General features: G+C 45.8%; 1 pseudogene; it reads left to right on the forward strand.

The window, feature by feature from the left end:
- Positions 1-14,791: 14,791 nt before the first annotated feature.
- On the forward strand, positions 14,792-15,853 carry LOC147685304 (guanine nucleotide-binding protein subunit alpha-11 pseudogene; annotated as a pseudogene).
- Positions 15,854-19,974: the final 4,121 nt, after the last annotated feature.

A 19,974-nucleotide genomic window follows, 5' to 3' on the forward strand; every position in this document is an offset into this window, starting at 1 on the left:
TTTTGGGGAGCTTGACTGGGCAGGTTATATTCTATTTACTTCACTTAACACATTCAGCCCGTTATTCACACTGTTGAATCTCATAATGAGATACTCCTCTTTAAGCAAAAGTGCAGCCTCAATGTCGTGTGAATGATGTTTCGGATCAACCCATGTTAGGACTGTCCACTTGAAGTCATTTTCCCCATGGTTTTTGCTCATAAAGTGTTCAACCATGGGTGCAGAAACCACTTTTTTCTTTATTCTAGAGCGGTGTTGCGTGATCCGCACATTTATTGGTTGACAGATTTTGCCAATATACACTCTGTCGCAGGGACATACCACGGCATAGATGACATTCTTGGTCCTACAATTTGTGAACATCTCATGCTTCCATTTGACCCCGTCATGGTCAAATATATTTCCTGCCACTGTGGTAGAACATGATACACAATTGCCACACTTATGGTGCCCGCTTATTGGTTTAAGGTTCCACTGTGTTATCAAATCACTCTTTTGTTTTGGGATGTGGCTGTCTGCTCTTATCAATTGTTGTCCAATGCTCCTATTTTTGCGCATGGCGAAAATGGTTTTTTTTAAAGGATGTTCCAAATCCTCTAATAAATGCCAATTCTTCAAAATAATATGTTTGAACTGATTTGTGTGTGATCCATAAGTTGTGACGCACACCAATTCATTGAATTCACCTTTTTATTTTTTCTGAAGGAGATTTTCCCTCGGGGTGAATCTTGCACGTTTTTTTGAGTGTTTGAGGAGTTTTTTCGGATAACCCCTTTTTGCCATTTCAGCGCAAAAATTTGTTGCATGTTGTTCAAAGTCTGCCACATCCGTGCAATTTCGCCTTATTCAGAAAATTTGCCCAAAAGGAAGATTTTCTTTCAAGCACTGTGGATGCGAGCTTTTAAAATGGAGGATGGTATTCCTATCCGTTGCTTTTTTGTGTAAGGTTGTTGTCAGAATATCGTCGCGGATGCCTACTGTGATGTCAAGGAAAGTCATTTTGCTTTTACTGGACTCTATTGAGAAACTGATGTCAATATGCCTTGAGTTTAGCCAATTGTAGAACTGGTCAAGTTCGGTCTGGCTCCCCTGCCACAGGAGCCAGACGTCGTCAATATATCTTAACCATTGATTGATATGGCCAGCAAATGGATTGTTGTTGTATATGAATCTTTGTTCATACTGTGCCATGTAAAGTACCGCCATCTCAGGTGCGTATGGACAGCCCATGCCTTTTATTTGGACAAAGAACGCATTTTCAAACTTGAAATAGTTGCTGCGTAACGTGATCTCAGCTAGTGATAAAATAAATGAGGTGGGCACCCTATGCGGTCTCTCCCGTTGGTCAAGATATAGTTCTAAGACCTACAACGCCTCATCTTGAGGGATTTGAGTGTAAAGTAAAGTGACGTCAAGGGTCACCATCAGGTGGGTTGCTTCATTGAATGATTGTCCCTCTATCTTAGTAATGAAATCCGTTGTGTCCCTGAGGTATGACTTAACTTGCGGTAAAAAAGGTTTTAAGAAAAAATCAATGTATTTGGAGACCGGTTCAAGTGCAGAATCGCACCCCGACACAATTGGTCGGCCTGGTGGTGTTTTCTCGTTCTTATGAATTTTTGGTAAAAAATAAAGAACTGGTGTCCTTGGTGATTTTTTATTCAAAAATTCAAATTCCTTGGGGCCTAGGAACCCTTCCTCAAGTCCTGCCTTTGTGATATTTGCAATCTTGTCTTGTATGGCATTGACAGGATCTTCCTTTACTGGTCTTTACCAATCTCTATTGTTAACATGTGTTGGGCCTTCCTCTAGATACATAGTGCGGGGCCAAATAACTACTGCCCCGCCCTTGTCCGCTTGTTTGATTAAAATGGACGTATCTGATTTAAGATCTTGAATGGCAGATGTTAACCCTTTGGTGATATTTTTATGTACAAAACTTTTTTGCTTTTCTAGTTTGGAGAGGGAGGAAAGGACGGCTTGCTCAAAGGCCATCACTTGTTTTGGAATATTTTGGGTCGCATTAGATTTTTGTCGTAAGATAAGGTTGAAGGTTTTCTTCGCTGATGCCGAAGTGCTGTCTAATCAGGAAAGTACAGGGTTGAGGGTCAAATCCAGGTTCACTCCGACCCAAAATATTCCAAAACAAGTGATGGCCTTTGAGCAAGCCGTCCTTTCCTCCCTCTCCAAACTAGAAAAGCAAAAAAGTTTTGTACATAAAAATATCACCAAAGGGTTAACATCTGCCATTCAAGATCTTAAATCAGATACGTCCATTTTAATCAAACAAGCGGACAAGGGCGGGGCAGTAGTTATTTGGCCCCGCACTATGTATCTAGAGGAAGGCACAACACATGTTAACAATCGAAATTGGTACAGACCAGTAAAGGAAGATCCTGTCAATGCCATACAAGACTAGATTGCAAATATCACAAAGGCAGGACTTGAGGAAGGGTTCTTAGGCCCCAAGGAATTTGAATTTTTGAATAAAAAATCACCAAGGACGCCAGTTCTTTATTTTTTACCAAAAATTCATAAGAACGAGAAAACACCACCAGGCCGACCAATTGTGTCGGGGTGCGATTCTGCACTTGAACCGGTCTCCAAATACACTGATTTTTTCCTAAAACCTTTTTTACCGCAAGTTAAGTCATACCTCAGGGACACAACGGATTTCATTACTAAGATAGAGGGACAATCATTCAATGAACCAACCCACATGATGGTGACCTTTGACGTCACTTCACTTTACACTCAAATCCCTCAAGATGAGGCGTTGCAGGTCTTAGAACTATATCTTGACCAACGGGAGAGACCGCATAGGGTGCCCACCTCATTTATTTTATCACTAGCTGAGATCACGTTACGCAGCAACTATTTCAAGTTTGAAAATGCGTTCTTTGTCCAAATAAAAGGCATCGCCATGGGCTGTCCATACGCACCTGAGATGGCGGTACTTTACATGGCACAGTATGAACAAAGATTCATATACAACAACAATCCATTTGCTGGCCATATCAATCAATGGTTAAGATATATTGACGACGATTGGCTCCTGTGGCAGGGGAGCCAGACCGAACTTGACCAGTTCTACAATTGGCTAAACTCAAGGCATATTGACATCAGTTTCTCAATAGAGTCCAGTAAAAGTAAAATGACTTTCCTTGACATCACAGTAGGCATCCGCGACGATATTCTGACAACAACCTTACACAAAAAAGCAACGGATAGGAATACCATCCTCCATTTTAAAAGCTCCCATCCACAGTGCTTGAAAGAAAATCTTCCTTTTGGGCAAATGTTAAGAATAAGGCGAAATTGCACGGATGTGGCAGACTTTGAACAACATGCAAGAAATGTTTGCGCTGAAATGGCGAAAAGGGGTTATCCGAAAAAACTCCTCAAACACTCAAAAAAACGTGCAAGATTCACCCCGAGGGAAAATCTCCTTCAGAAAAAAGAAAAAGGTGAATTCAATGAATTGGTGTGCGTCACAACTTATGGATCACACACAAATCAGTTCAAACGTATTATTTTGAAGAATTGGCATTCATTAGAGGATTTGGAACATCCTTTAAAAAAAAACATTTTCGCCATGCGCAAAAATAGGAGCATTGGACAACAATTGATAAGAGCAGACAGCCACATCCCAAAACAAAAGAGTGATTTGATAACACAGTGGAACCTTAAACCAATAAGCAGGCACCATAGGTGTGGCAATTGTGTATCATGTTCTACCACGGTGGAAGGAAATATATTTGACCATGACGGGGTCAAATGGAAGCATGAGATGTTCACAAATTGTAGGACCAAGAATGTCATCTATGCCGTGGTATGTCCCTGCGACAGAGTGTATATTGGCAAAACCTGTCAACCAATAAATGTGCGGATCACGCAACACCGCTCTAGAATAAAGAAAAAAGTGGTTTCTGCACCCATGGTTGAACACTTTATGAGCAAAAACCATGGGGAAAATGACTTCAAGTGGACAGTCCTAACATGGGTTGATCCGAAACATCATTCACACGACATTGAGGCTGCACTTTTGCGTAAAGAGGCGTATCTCATTATGAGATTCAACAGTGTGAATAACGGGCTGAATGTGTTAAGTGAAGTACATAGAATATAACCTGCCCAGTCAAGCTCCCCCAAATTCCATTTTCATCTATAAAAAATATGTTCCCTTTTCGTAAACTACAATTCCCACAATTCATAGTGGCAATGGTCATTAGTTCAGGTATGCCTTGATTGGCGCCTGGCACCACGTGACTGCAGGGTGAAGCTTGTAGCAATGCACTTGCTCCACTGCTGGAATACACCGCGCATAATGGGTTTCTAACGGTAAGACTCCTTCCCTTATTGCGAGCACAGACGCGACTTTCGTCTGAACGTTGGGCCAAATGTATTGACTCACTCGTTGGTCTGTTTTAGGATCAAATCCGGTATACGAAAAAAGCCCTCCCTTCAGACTCGGCGTACAATACACCGTACCAAGGGTTCCATTCAACGGTAAGACGCATAGCGGTGCTGCAGCCAGCTAAACCCGGTAGCACCTTGATGTTGTGTATTATTTTTATTTACATTCAAAAACATCGCCAATTACAGGCTTTCCGCTCGTTCCTTTTACAGGACACCTTACGGAAACAATCACCCTCCTCATATCAAACTAACGAACCAGTAAGCTATTCAATTTTTTCTATCTTGGGATTTCGGCATTTACCAAGAAAATCTCCGCGCTAAGACTTTTTTAAAATTCTGTTTGTAGATTACTTAAAGGGACATAACACTGGGATCGAAATTCTACAACCCTTTGTTCTCGAGTTCTGTGCGGATGCATCAGATTCGAAGGTAAATCCAACTGCTTAAACTTCACTCACATAGTTCGCAGCAGCCTCAAAGTATAATGTAATTTCTGATCATAACAATCTCGCTCTTCTGCAGGTTGACATCCACGGTTTGTGATGACGTTTCCATAAAAAGACGTTTATGACCATAAATCATTGGTCACATAAGGTATGCTGCATCCTGGGATGCATTGATTTGGAAAAAGCTATTTCACTCTCTATGAGAGGTGGACCCTCCCTAAATCATTCCCCTTCTTCTTTTTTTCTAAACAGTACTTGCGGATAAAATTCCTCGCCCTGATGAGAATCCCATGATTAGGACATTGGGATTCGAAACGCGTCGGCATTAAGTCATTTCGTTTGTCAAAAAATAGGTTTTTTGGTTTCTATTCCTGTTGTTAAATAACATGAACTTTTGTAGCAACATTGTGACAGGAATTTGGGTTGGTAGTGAATAAGATTTACCCCCCGGAAATTCAATATATGTCTTGATTACAGTGTTTTCTGTACTGTTTCTGTGATAACTGTTCCATGACTACTGATAATATTTTTATATGCACATTGTGAATGATATGTTCATTTTTTTCTACACATTAATTGTATATATTTTTTTCTTACTTTTTCCTTTCAAAAATCATGGTTGGCTCAATGTGAGGTTGATAATGTATTTTTCCTTGTCTTTAAATGTTAAACACATAACCTAAAAAGTAAATTACATAAATTAAATGTCTGGGTTAACTAATGAATGTGGTTTTCTCTCTGTTCAACATTAAATGTTGTTGCATAATTGTGTATAGAGGCATAGGTAAATTCCCCTTTCTTGGTACTTATTGAACTCCCAGCATGCTCCTGACCCCCCTGAAGAGGCAGCTGCAGACCCCACCCCTCCCCGGGTGGGCTTCCCTGGAAAGGGCCGGTAGACTAGAGGTAAACCACTGGCAGTGAATATCGTTTTCCCCCCAGCAGATGCCCACATTGTGTGCTGCCACAAATCGAAATCCAACTCACCCCACTTCGCCTCAGAGTCCCAAGCCATCCTGGCCCTAAACTCCTCATCATACTGTGCCCAGGCATACCCACCCCCGTAATCTGAGCCTTCCCAATCACGTCCATATATTTAAAGATGGCCACACACGCTCAGGAAACTTCTCACAATAGACACTAGCATATATTAAAAATGCTGCCGTCCAGTTTTCAATCGTAAGCGGCACTTTTGGTCTTTTAGCCAACTCATACTCTTCCTCCTTAGACCCTTCTTTAGACCGCACCTCCCTATGCAGGAGCTTTAAAATCTCAACATATTCACCTTTCCAGATCCTCTCTTTTGTGGCCAGCATCAGATGCGCCCCCAGAGGCTTAGTCACACCCATATAAGGTAACTTTTTAAACTTCAATTCTTTACTTGGTACTGGGTCTTTACCTGACACTTCAGGTTCCGTATTCATCTCCATCTCCACTTTCAACCCAGACAACCCATTCCCCACCGTCCCCACAGCTTGATCCTTGACATATTTTCCCTTGTGGAGCTTACCACCTGGCTCCTCCCCAACACTGTCCTCTCCAGTCCCCACCGACACCATCTTTGGTCTGGCCTGGAGCTTACCACCCGGCTCCTCACAAACACTGTCCCCTCCAGTCCCCAGCGACACCATCTTTGGTCTGGCCCGTGGGACAACATGCTCACCTGGCTCAAGCAAAGGCGCTCTTCCGGTCGCTACTCTCCAAGCCACACGTCCGACTGGGTCCACCGTTCGAGGAGCCCTTGCTGCGGGGCCGTACTCTCTCCTGGAGCCCAACGACGTCGCCGGATGCCCTACATGCTTTGCCTGTAAAACACTAGCCGACATGTGAGAAGGCACCCCCCCTCCTCATCATCCCTCAATTCCCCTTCCTCTGGGCTGTCATCATCGTAATCCAAAACCATGACTTCCTCTATCTCTAGAGGCTCATGCACAAAACTGACATTACGGGCCTTGCTCGACCCCACATTGCAAAAACAAGCCCTAGTGGCCTCAGAGACTGCTCCCAATGGGGGAGCCGGCTGTACCCGCCGATACCCCCCTCGCGCTGACAGAATGGAAGAGGTCCATCCATCGTGCCAGCGGACCGTCGACCCTTGCTGGTTGTTGGGGCCAGCGAAGTCGCGCCGGACTTTCGTGCCCTGGCCGCGTCGGGATCCCCCGCCGGTACGGGACGTGCCGCGCAAGGCTCCACCCTCCCTTCTCCTCGCCGCCGCTGGGCCGTACAACGCCCTACCGAGTCCACTGACGTACCACGTCCCCTACCCTGTAAAGAAAAACATTGGACTGAAGTGCTGGGAGCACGACCCAAACTCGCTGACCTACTGCCCCTACCGCCCCTAAACCAGCCCACTCCCCAGCTCCACCCGCCCTCACCTGCCCCCCCAAACTGTTCTTACTCACCTGAACCTGAACCGGGGGGGGCCCTCCCCCAGCTCATCCTCACTCCCTTCCTGCTCATCCTGCACTAAAGGTGCAGAATATTGCCCCCCCTCTACCCCTGCTTCCCCCCACCACCAACCCACCCCTCCCCGTCCCCCTAACAACGCGGCACGATGCCCTCCCATCCCCCCCACGTGGGTCCTGACTACGAGAAACCGCCACCTGCCCTTCCAGTCCACTCCCAACCGACTCCCGCACCCCCTCCTCCCACGCCGGAAAAACATCCAAGCCCTCCCATGCCTGTCTCCCCACTGCCGGTTCTAGCTCCTCGTCAGACAACACGCACCTACTAGCCCCCCTCTCCAGAACCTGACCTTGCAGCCCGACCGAAGAATGAAATCCCCCCCACCCTCCCACCTGCGCCCACTCCCCCTCCCCCAATGAACTGCCCCCTATGGAAATCACCTGCTGTCTGGGCGGAGAAGGGGAAGAGAAAAGAAGCGGGCTAACTGACACCCTCCCACTCATGCCTTCCCCACTGATGGAGCGAGTTTCAGAAATAATTTTATTCTGACTCGTGAAGTTATACTTCCATAATTTTTAATTATATTAACGTGTTTGTGCATGAATTTTACTAACCAACCTAGAATAAAATGTGATCAAAGACACGTGGGACTAACATTACCTGCTTTATGTTGCATCTGCAAGTACGTTGAAAAATAATTTATTAACCTTGTCTAATGTCTTTGTCAAACATTAATGCGGCTGTTTAATTAATAGCATGTGCTTATTTTATATGTGCTTTTGTCTATGTCGTGTTTTTTTATTTTTGCACAAGTTCGTGAAGAATCCTCTTGGCCTAAAAGAAGAATGGTTGATATTTTGCTGCTTAAATGTGCTTTATGCTAGGTAACATAAACTAATGGGTTAACATTAGTAATGGTGGGTGGGTAACAGAATGGGTCTCAATTCTCTAATTAATTACTGTTTTGTGTTTGTTTAAATACTAGTTTTTCAAATGGGCCTCAGAGAGACCGTTGCCTGGCAGAGCTGAAAAGATGACTTGACCAGGGGAGACGCTTCGTGTGACCGGCGGACCTGGGAAATCCGAGTGGGGGCAGGACTACACAGCCCAGAAATCCCTCCAGAGACCGGCAGCAGCAGCAGCCCCTCCCCCTTGACACCGGGGCTACTTCTACTCCTCGCGCCTACCGCTTCGCGGGAGACGCTTCGTGTGACCGGCGGACCTGGGAAATCTGAGTGGGGGCAGGACTACACAGCCCAGAAATCCCTCCAGAGACCGGCAGTAGCAGCAGCCCCTCCCCCTTGACACCGGGGGTTACTTCTACTCCTCGCGCCATCCGCTTTGCAGGAGACGCTTCGTGTGACCGGCGGACCTGGGAAATCCGAGTGGGGGCAGGACTACACAGCCCAGAAATCCCTCCAGAGACCGGCAGCAGCAGCAGCCCCTACCCCTTGTCATACGGGGGCTACTTCTACTCCTCGCGCCTCTCGCTTCGCGGGAGACGCTTCGTGTGACCGGCGGACCTGGGAAATCCGAGTGGGTGCAGGACTACACAGCCCAGAAATCCCTCCAGAGACCGGCAGCAGCAGCAGCCCCTCCTCCTTGACACCAGGGGCTACTTCTACTCCTCGCGCCTCCCGCTTCGCGGGAGACGCTTCGTGTGACCGGTGGACCTGGGAAATCCGAGTGGGGGCAGGACTACACAGCCCAGAAATCCCTCCAGAGACCGGCAGCAGCAGCAGCCCCTCCCCCTTGCCGGGGTGGATAAAATCAGCTGACGCCACGCGGGACGCGCGCAGGTGAGTGCCGGGCTAAGCCCGGGCAAAGGGCGGGCCCTCTACGGCCCTCAGAGGCCGGAGGAGGATGGGCCACCCCCCTTGACTTTGTTACATCACTGAGGTAATAACTTTTTGATCCCTTCTTACACACTCGTTAAGGGACATCCCTACTGGACACTAGCCGAAAATCTCTTAACACCACCAGATTGTTTGTTGTTTTGTAATAATCCTACACTAGCAAATTCCATCATGATTCGCAAGGGGGCTACCAAGAACCATATCAGTCATAGAGGCTTACGTCCTGGGTCACAAGATCTTGGAAGGTTATCTCCGTCCACTGCCAACACAAATGTATCTTGTCAGATTACAGAAAGCGCGCCCACCAAGTATTCTCCTGAACAAACCATTAGTACAGCCCAAAACCTTTCGCTACTGGATGAGCTAAATTCTCTTTGCAATACTAGGTATGCTACTGTAGAAGATAGAAATGGATTTAAAATCCCCCCACCTTGCCCTGCTAAAAGAACCAGCATATCAACTCCAATCGACAGCCCACGCGAACACCCTTCATTACCCAAAAATGTACTCAAGCAAAATATATTACCTCCCCAGCTCTTACCCAGTAAAAGGAAGTGGGATGGGGTTAATCCCATAGGGAACGAACCCAAATTACAAAAACTGTGCTCTAGTCCTCCATCGACCATAGCTAATCTCCCCTAAATTCGGAGGAAAAATTAGACCAACCAGTACCTCCTTTGAACCTGATTTTTCTGTTCCAGATCGAACAACTGGTTAGATCAATCATTTCTCCGTTGATTGAAAAAATTACCACTCTAGAGGACAGGCTGCTGGGAATAGAGAAAAGTATTAGGGCTAACTTATCTCCCATTGAAAAAATCGTAACACCTAATTGTTCCCACTCACTTGGTACAACCGAAGTCCCATCGCCACTTGGAAAAAACAGTAATGATCAAACTAATCCTCTAGTCACTAACTCACTACCCCCAATCGTCCCTAAAGTCTACTCCAAACCTGGTTTACCACAAAACACTGCCACTAGAGTAAAGCCTTATAAAACAACTCATATACAGTTACCTCCGGAGGCTGCTCCTTTCGTGTGTGTCCTTGCGGGAGTTCCCCCAATCAAACATGGAAAAACCGAATGGGAACAAGACCTACTAAATAAAGTCATGTATTGGCTAACTAAAAACAGGCCCTTGCCTCTAGACCTTGATGGTACAATCATGGCTGTTAGAAGGGTGGGCTGGTTAGGTCCCCTACAAAAAGACATTGCCGGCAACTTGGTTTTAATAAGATTTAGAAGTAGACTAATTGTACCCTACCTCCAAACTTCCAAGAAGGTGACGGCCCTATAACCATCTGGGACCTACACAATTTTTATCCAAGCATGGCAGTCACCCCTTGACCAAGACTAACGGCAGAGACAATTTACACGAGGGGTAGAAGCACTGTCGCATTGAGTGGCAGCGGCCTCTCCGTTTTTAATCTTCCTGTAACAATGGACAATGGCTACAAACATGGAAAATTAGGAATTCTCATATGGAACTAGGGAACTTATTCCCACAGTTTGGACAAATGTTCTTAATGTATGTAAGTTTTTTATGATTGTTGTTTAACTGTACACTTTTATGATTTTTAAACCAAAATCGAATAAAGCTAAGAAATTGAATTGAAATTGACTTGACCAGAGTGAAGCCTTCACTCACGTGCAGAAAAAAAAGAATGTTTCCTGCCAAGACAAAAGAATATTGTGCAGGACTGTTGTTGGTTGAGTCGTCGTGTTCTTGGGGAGCACCAAGGACAGTGAGCTTGCTTTGCTTGCCAAGTTCAGGAAGTAAAAAAGTTCTTTGGCCCAGTGTTATGTTGCAACTTTAAGGAAGCTAGAAGGATTGAATCTAAGAACAATAAGGGCTTGTGATGTGCCCCGGACTTGGTCACGAACAAGTAACACGTTGGTGGACTGACATGGCTCAGCCAATAAAGAAGCTGGATTTTTGGTGTCATTTAGAATGTATTTACTTAGTTAGTTAGAAAGGGTATAAAAACTGGCCCCTTGACAAAGAGGCCTGCTCCTCACTTTCCGATTCCCGAGAGACGATGACATGCTGATGGACAACTTATTCATGTAAGCATTAACAGGGCTTATGACTTTATATTTTCCCTTCCTAAGTGAAGTGAGTCAGTTAGGGAAATAGATTTAGGGAATGAAAATTGTTTGATTAATATTCATGCTTCTGATGATTATGAACTGTCATGTTCAATGTGCCTTTCTCTAATAAAAACTGCTAACAGCTAATGTTAATAAAATAAAGTTTCCTATTAAAATGCTCATTCTTTGAAAAATAAAATAGATTTTAAAATGTCAAGCAGGTCTTGATCATTTGTGTCTAGTTGTCATCAGTTTGATTCTATCGACCTAAGTGGCTTAATTAAATGTTTCCGGTATATTTCTATGATCATGATGATGATAAACTGCAGTTTTATATAAAGTGTATATAGTTTTTTAAATAGTTATGATTAATTAGGCCACATGATTCAGTTGCCAAACATCTGTCTCGGTTTCTTATGGGCCTTGTGAGAGATTATGATTCATGGTGTGTATTGAGGTGTTAGGTAATGTTTTTGAGACAGAATTTCTTTAGTGGCGCTGGATCACCACCCAGCCTAAAAACCCCTTCAACCCCAGCCAGATCCAAACACATCTCCTCCCCAAACAACAATGCCCCTTCTTCAGCTGCCCAGTCCCCTCCCCCACTCCTCAACAATGACCCTTCCCATCATAACCGGGAGGGAACCGGGACCCAGGGGCTCCCCCAGTGCCACTCTGCCCATGCATTGAATCGCCTCCGTTTCCTCCGCTGTCACAACGGAGCGAGGGCGCTTCCCCCCCCGCCTGCTCTCCCCCTCGAAACACACCAGGCAACTCCAGGGCCTCAAACTGCAGAGCAGGCCCCCCATCCTGCTGCTCGAAACAAGTGCCAAACTCTACCGCTACAGAAGCCGAGCGCTTCCCCCCCGGGCCCCGCCCCTCTTCCTCAGCTCCCCTGGCGCAGACGGAGCTCGACGCTCTGCCACCAGCGCGAACGCCAGATCCTGCGCCCACCCGCCCTCCTCCCCACCATCGCTCAACACCCGCCCCCCAGCCTGGGCCCCGACACTCACCTCTTCAACCACCATCAGCTTCGCCAATGCGCCGCGACGCAGGGGGGGCAGTCTTCCGCCCACGCGGGCGGCCCCGTTCACTTGCCTCAACCAACTTCGGGCGTTTCGGCGAGGTACATGTCGCCACTGCCACGGCGACCCCGGCTGACGCTTGACGTGCAGGGCACAAAGGCCCCGGCAAGTCGCCCAAAACGAGGTTCAGCCTGCCAGCTTCACTCAAGAGGCAAATACCTCCAGGACACGGACATCTTCCGCCGACATGACGCAGAACAAGTACTACCTAACACCACTAAACTAGAAACTCCTGACAAAAATTTCCTACGCTACACTCCCAGTCACCAGGTCACCAATGACATTTATACGTTGGGCTGCAGTTGGGCTATACTAAAACCAGCCCAATACACAAAATGGACGCTGGTGGTCCGAAAACATCCCCCCGCCATGCCCCCCCAAACTGCCCGGGGGGGGGGGTAGCCTCCCGGTGGTCGGCCACACACCCCCCCCAAGTCCCCCTTTTCAAGTCTTGTTTTGCCTTAACGACACCAGAGTGCAGAGGCAGGGCCAGCTTTAGCATTGGTGGAGCCCTTTGCGACAATGTTTGTTGGCGCCCCCAATGACCACATCTACCACAGATTCCCATAGGGCACCCTTTAATGGTGCCCTTCAAGTATCCATAACCACTCTCACAGTTGCATTTAATTAGTTTTATAGTGCCACTCATAACAGTGTAGGGTGTCCAATTTACATCAAATCAGTGCTTTAAATGGGAAAATATAGGTGCAGGTACTCATTAAAGTGAGCTAGAGGTGTGGCAAGTGGGCGGGGCTAGGGGCGGGGCTAAGGGTAATACATAATTATTTATAATAACTTCTACGCAAGTTGCAGTACATATTAAAACATAATTAAGCAAACTGCAAAATTATAAAATACATTTCACTGCGTGGGACGTAATCAGTCCACATTACCAGTGAACATGAAAGAGCACATGAACTATCAAATTGCCTGCTAAAGGGTTGGGCATATACTATTGAAAACACAAAAATGTGTATGAATTGACTCATAAGATGGGACTGACCCCTTCAGTGAATGTAACCTCAAAAAAAAACATGTGTTAAAACATGTAGTAAAAACATACTGCTGATATATATTTAGACCAATTAAGAGGAGACAGTATTTCATGTGGGATACAATCTGAAAATGACATACCAATAAGACTTACTGTCTTATTAATGCATTGCAGAGGGGAGCGATATTCTGAAGCATCCAATAAACAGCGCGCCACAAGATACTACACATACTCACTCAACAGGTAGAGGCAGTCTAATATTAAGCTTAATGAACAACATGCAAGAGGCTGAAAAACACAAATTGTGTAATCTTACAGACAAAATTGTCGGTCTGCATGTTAACATTTATTGCACGACCGGGACTACTAGTCCCATAATGCTTCAGGTTAAGTTATGCAAGTCTCAACCTGAACAAAAGTAAAATATGAGGCATAACCTACTGCAATTTAACATATGCCTTATGTACAGAGCAATTTTATCATAGAAATAACTCAGGAGAAACCGAATGTTAAACCGCATTTCCTCAGGAAACATGATTGTCTCATTAAGTTCCTAATGCCGGTAATTGGCAAGCAATCATACCAGGAAAAACGGCAACTCGCAACTCCGACGTTTTCAGGTGAAATGCCAAAATGTCTCAATGTCCCACTCGGAATATCAGCATACAAAATGGCATTTGTGAAGGTCATAAGTACGGGGTCGAAGGAGGCCAGTAAACAAACAAATTAACTTGAAAAAAACGCTTCCACAGTGTATAGTCACCAGCAAGACGCCAGTTTGCTGTGGCAGGCCTTTCTAGACAAGGAGGTGCAGACCTCATGCTGGCAGTTAGCACTTTCACCTGAATGCTCGTTGCACGCCTAATTAACAGTGCAGGGTCTGCCTAGACACTGCCCTGTTAAACACAGCGTGAAGCAAGCCCTCTCAAACCCCTGCAGTGTGGGGACATTCAAAGGGGCGCCTCTGGACCTTAGCAGCCTCTCTGCCAATATCGACTTCAGAGGCTCAGTGCGACTTCGAGATCCTGACGTGCCTTCAGTCAGAGTACAGGTACTCTCCCTGACTAAAGAAAAGTGCCGGTACTGACGGGTAGAAAATTTGGAAGTGCCGGTACTCAGTACCGGTGAGTACCGGCCCATGTAAAGCACTGCATCAAATACACACTACACAGAGACAATCAATGGTATGTAAATCAGTGTATAGAAAATGTTTGGTAAGGGCTCCTGCCTGCCCTCATGGCGTTCGCAGGCCCGAGTTCGGCGCTGACGTCAGTCAGGAGGCGGGGCGGGCAGAGCGCGGGAGCCCATTGGCCGCGCCGGGCTGTTGCTCCGGGGCTTGTTTTGAGGCGTGCGGCGGGTTAGGCTGCGCTCGGCTGGGCTCTAAGGGGAGCGGGGCTCGGGCCGGGTGTGCGGCGGGCATTGCGGGTCTCATGCTCGGCGGGTGAGCATCAGCGGGACCCCCGACCCCTGGAGGGATACCTCTGGACTCCATGATGGCGTGCTGCCAGAGCGACGAGGTGACGGAGTCCAAGCGCATCAACGCCGAGATCGAGGAGCAGCTGCGGAAGGACAAGCGCGACGCCGGGCGGGAGATCAAGCTGCTGCTGCTGGGCAACGGCGAGAGTGGGAAGAGCACATTCATCAAACAGATGCGAATAATTCATGGCTGCGGATATTCAGAGGAGGACAAGAGGGGCTTCACGAAACTGGTCTACCAGAACATCTTCACTGCCATGCAATCCATGATCCGTGCCATGGAGACGCTGAAGATCCTGTACAAGTACGAACAGAACAAGGCCAATGCACTTCTCCTGCGGGAGGTGGATGTTGAAAAGGTCTGTACCTTCGAGCAGCCCTACATCAGCGCCATTAAGATGCTGTGGAATGACCCTGGAATCCAGGAGTGCTACGATAGACGGCGAGAATATCAGCTGTCCGACTCCGCCAAATATTACCTTTCTGATGTGGACCGAATTTCCTTGCCAGGATACCTTGCCACCCAGCAGGATGTATTGCGTGTCAGAGTTCCCACAACTGGCATCCTAGAGTACCGTTTTAATCTGAAACATATTATTGTCAGAATGTTGGATGTTGGGGGTCAGAGGTCTGAACGGAGGAAATGGATTCACTGCTTTGAAAATGTGACATCCATTATGTTCTTAGTAGCCCTTAGTGAATATGACCAAATCCTAGTGGAAACTGACAATGAGAACCGCATGGAGGAAAGCAAAGCACTCTTCCGCACGATCATCACCTATCCCTGGTTCCAGAATTCATCTGTCGTCCTTTTCCTTAACAAGAAGGACTTATTGGAAGATAAGATCATGTACTCGCACCTCGTGGACTACTTTCCAGAGTTTGATGGTCCTCAGCGAGATGCCCAGACTGCCCGCGAGTTCATCCTCAAGATGTTTGTAGACCTATACCCCGACAGCGACAAAATCATGTATTCCCACTTCACGTGTGCCACAGACACCGAGAATATCCGCTTTGCGTTTGCCGCTGTCAAAGACACCATCTTGCAGCTTTACTTTAGGATATACTACCTGGTCTGACCCCATCGCAGTGGCAGGATGGGCCTGCGGGGTGTAAATGAAACAGAAAATGAGAAATTAAATATATATACATATAAAATGTACACGAAGTGAAATCTTTAATTTTTAATGATGTAATAATTGAGATGGTCTGATCAGTGACGTTTCGAAATTTTACTCAGTGTTATCCTGGGGTTTCACACCTCCACCAACAGAGTTGGTGATTAGTGTTTTTTTTATTTTATTTTACTAAACAAAATTACCTTTTATTTTCAGCTGAGCCCAGGGAGCGAAAGGCAATGGGGGGGCATCTCTTAACTTGTTCTACACACCGAACACCTTTTCTTCTCATGCATTGCGCCAAAGGATTTTTTTATTTATTTTCTCCTTTGTGTTGATTTTACCCATCCTCTTAATACAGTTTGCTTTGGGGGCTGAGTTTTGTGAACTCACTGGACTACTTTGAGTGTGGAGCCCCGCTGGTTCTAAATGCCCACCCCAACCCTTCCTCACCGCAGCCAATCCTGAACCCTGGTTCTTCCCGCACACACTGGGTTAGCTGTGACCATGTTAAGATTCCCAGCAGTGGAGGACATATGGTGGTTCTGTTTTATGGCCTGTTTTTTTTTTAACAAATATATTTGGCACATCAATATTAAGCACATTGATTTGTTTTGTTCATGGCCTGTATTGGGTACTTGGCAGCAAGTGGGCCTAGTGAGACCTCAGGGCAGCTCACATTTGATTCTACCAGAGGTGGGCTCCTAGAGAAGTGCGTGGTCAGAAGTTTATTGTGCTTCAGATCCATTTAGGGAGCATTTCCTAAGTGTTTATGGCCAACCCTGATCAATCTGGAAATGCAATGCTTGATTTAAGCAAAATAAGTGCCACGTGCTGACTGATCTGTTTGTAGTGGCACTCTTTTCGTTGTAGATAGGGATAAATGGGGGCACTTTAGATTTAAGGAGGCAGAGTGGTGCCAATTGGCTGATACTGCTTCTGACCTTTTGCTGGCAACATGAGAGGCAGGTAATGTTGCGTGCATGAAAAAGTTATCCTGATGCCCATTTGTAGAAAAGCTGCAAGGAGTGGATGGCTTTAGTGAGGGTAAGGGAGTGCAGCTGCCAAATTAATTGAAGAAGCACTTAATAAAAGGCAGCTAGTGCTGCAGGGTTGTATCCACCTCTGTATTTTTCTGGTGAGGGGCAAATAGCCTCGGAAATTAAAGCACCATTAAAGTTGGTCTGGTGCCAGTATAGCAGCTTATAATTAGTTTCTTTTGTGTGCTGGAGCACCTGGAGTCGAGGTAATGTTTGTGTCATACCTTCACTGCCCCTTCTGGGTGGTTAGAATGATCTAGCAATGTTTAGGTGGTCACAGGCTTGTGAAAAGCCACATCTAACCATTACTACAGCTTTTTCTTATTAAGCTTTGTAGTTTGTTACATTTTTGGTTTTGGTGAATGGCCCTGTATCAGACAGGGATGGCTGTACTGAAGCAGCAGCTCTGGAAACCTTGCCCTGGCTGTGCAGGCGACATGCAATGTAGGCCATAATGAGACCACTGCCATACCAACTATTAAAGGAAAGGAATGCCTTTTTTTTAGGCTATCGAAAAGCATCCTTCAGTACTGGACCTCCAAAATAGAGTACTGAACAGGTGTCGCCAGACTTTTTGGAAAGCATCATATAAGGAGCTTGAAGTTTGCACTATTCAAACCATTTTAAAGTGTCCGCGCTTTGATTAAAAAAAAAAAATCTTTTAGTTGATTTTAATAGTCATAATTCCCCCCCCCCCCCTCCCCCCCCCCACCCAGTTGAGTGCCTGAGACGTTAACAAACAATATGATTGGATTTGGGTCTCCCAAGCCTACATTTAGTGGCAGCAAGACACATTTCTGAGAACACTAAGGGCTCTGGCAGCAATACTCCTCTTCTGCTGCGTGCATCTTGTAGCCTGGGCTTGCTGAGTAGAGATGCCATTAACTGTGAAGAAGTTAGCCTGTGCCGCTGACCACCCCACACTACTTCCTAAAGTTTTTTTTTGGCCAAGATCTGTGAGCTGCAAAAAGGTGTGTGTAGCTTCTTGTGGCTGTGCTCCAGAGTCTTGCACTATAAGTATGTCTAATGTGAAAGGGTGGAGAAGGTGCACAACCTGCTGTGGGACCATGAAAGGGCTTCTTTGGCAAAGTGACGAGCTGTTGGCCACGCAAGTTTGTGGGTCCTCAGCCTGTAGAGCTTATTTTAATTTTATTTTGAAGTCTTTAGTATGCCCTGGGAGGGCGCACTTGGTTTGATATGAGGACTGGATATAGCAACTAGCAGAGGGACGTAGGTGTTGGTTGGGGAGCACAGTGCAAACCGAGACTTGAGTATGCTTCTTTGTGTACAGAAGAGAAAACACTACTTTTAGATCTTCTAGAACGGACCCAAGATTCCTGATTTGGTGTGAACTTAAACACTACTCTTTCAAGTAGAACCCCACTTCTACCCACTAATAGCCTGCAGTGCTGTCTGTTAGCTAGCCATTGAAGTGCTCTGGGGAAATATATGCATGAGTGGAGAAGGTCTCTGGGACCAAAAACTATGAGAGGACAGCCACAAACATGTGCGGAGTTGTTCCGAGTATTGTAGAAGGGGGAAGACTACCATCTACCTACAGATACATTCCTCTTTCGATGACAGACTCCCAAACAAATCCTTATGTAGGCGTTTTCTTTGTAGCTGAAGCTTGAATTTCAAAATCCATGAAAAGATAAAAGTGCAGTCAGGATGTTTTGGGTTGGCACTGCTGGGTTGCTATGCAGACTTGCATCTCCAGTTTCTTAGGCTTTTCTCAGTATCTTTTTCTATGAAATCCTTGTGTTCGGAATGTGCACTTCTACCATATGTAGAATGTTTTTCCTGTGTAGAGGCTCTCTTTTCTCAGCCTCGAAGTAGTGAAGTGGATGTGGGAGACTGAGTTCATAGAAAAATGTATTTTCCTGCGCACCAACAAACCTCCATTCTCCTAAATCGTGAATTCAGAACTGTCTCACTTTGCGAAGTGCCTCTTCTGCACGCAGGTTTGGAGATAGTAAAAAAAAAAATCAAAATAGTTTCACTTCTCGACCAGATTTTCCTTCAAAGGTATCTTAAGTATTTGGTTAGGAATTTGCATAAAGAAGATATGAGGTCATCTCTGGACTTGAAACATTCCTGCGATCATGTAGCATCACGTACATTGACAGACATAGCTTGTCTTTCCAAATGATGCATAACTCTCTGATTGGTAATGATCAAAAAGAGGTGTTATTTGGTGGTCTACGAGCTGGCCAAATTGAGTAGTGCCTCAGTCCTAGTTTCTATGAAACTAATTTCCCTAATTGTGGCTCTCCATGGGTCGGTGCCTCTCTTAAAATTGACTGAGGCTTGCAGACTAGGCATTAGTAGAAAAATCGCTGCTGTAAAACCTGAATGACCGCAGTGAGGCCTGCTCACTATCTTACTCAAGAGGAGATTATTAAACATATGCAATAGCCCCTGCATTTAGAAATCTGTCACACTTGGAACTATTTTACACTCTTAACATGTTGCATGAACCGAGTTGATTTTGATCTGCTATACGCCCCTAAGGCTACTTAAAAAGAAAACTGTCAAATATCACACCCTTTTCATATGTATGAAATATGAAACCTGCAGCCTAGTCGGCAGCGCAAGTTTCAAGCATAGTATTTTGCTCCTCTACAAGTTTTGTGGGGGGTCGTTGTTTTTACTTTCTCCAGGGTGGGCTGTGTTTGGTGGCAGTTTCTGAGCATGAAGACTGTTCCTGATACTGGATATGTTTGAGCTAGTTTGCAAGCCCAGAATCCACAAATGGAACCCCAGACAATCTTGCTACAACATATATGGTGCACGGTTGTGATTGCCTGTCCTCCTGCAACATGCTGCTCATAGTTGTAGTCGGTCTTTAAATTTGTTGTGGTCTTGGAAACCTTCAAGGACTTTCTTTCAACACTCAGCTGATACTATTTTGTGCTAATGTGTAGTGGAAATATTGATGGCACGCGCACACTACAGAGTTATATTCCACATAAACGTTACTTTATTTCAAATATACAGCCACTTTCCGTGAAATCCCATCCATAAACTGATTCTAGTCTA

The sequence above is a fragment of the Lissotriton vulgaris genome, chromosome 10 (genome assembly GCF_964263255.1).
Source record: "Lissotriton vulgaris chromosome 10, aLisVul1.2, whole genome shotgun sequence".
Lineage (NCBI taxonomy): Eukaryota > Metazoa > Chordata > Amphibia > Caudata > Salamandridae > Lissotriton > Lissotriton vulgaris.